Below are 324 nucleotides of genomic sequence, written 5' to 3'. Positions count from 1 at the left end.
CTAGTTCGATGATGTCTTAGTTATGGCAGTGCTGTGTCAGCACACTGGGAAGGGGGAAGGCTCAATAGAAGTAAAATGGATAACGCTGGCACTTCTTCCTGGGAAAAAGCCTCACCTCCAGCCCTCTATCTGACAACCCAGTGTCCCCCTGTAAGTCTTTGGTGCCCCCTGTGCAGCTGACCAGGCACTGATTCTCAGAGCAAGCAGGTCCATCTTGGAAAGTCTGCTTGCAGACACGGTCCCTTTAAGAGGTGTCTGCAGCTGCCAGTTGCAGCTGCTGCAGCCTTCGTCCCACTCTGCTGCTCGGACCAGGCAGCCTCGTGT

The sequence above is a fragment of the Pteropus vampyrus genome, unplaced genomic scaffold, assembly GCF_000151845.1.
Source record: "Pteropus vampyrus isolate Shadow unplaced genomic scaffold, Pvam_2.0 Scaffold362, whole genome shotgun sequence".
Classification (NCBI taxonomy): Eukaryota; Metazoa; Chordata; class Mammalia; order Chiroptera; family Pteropodidae; genus Pteropus; species Pteropus vampyrus.
This window is presented reverse-complemented; position numbering follows the sequence as displayed.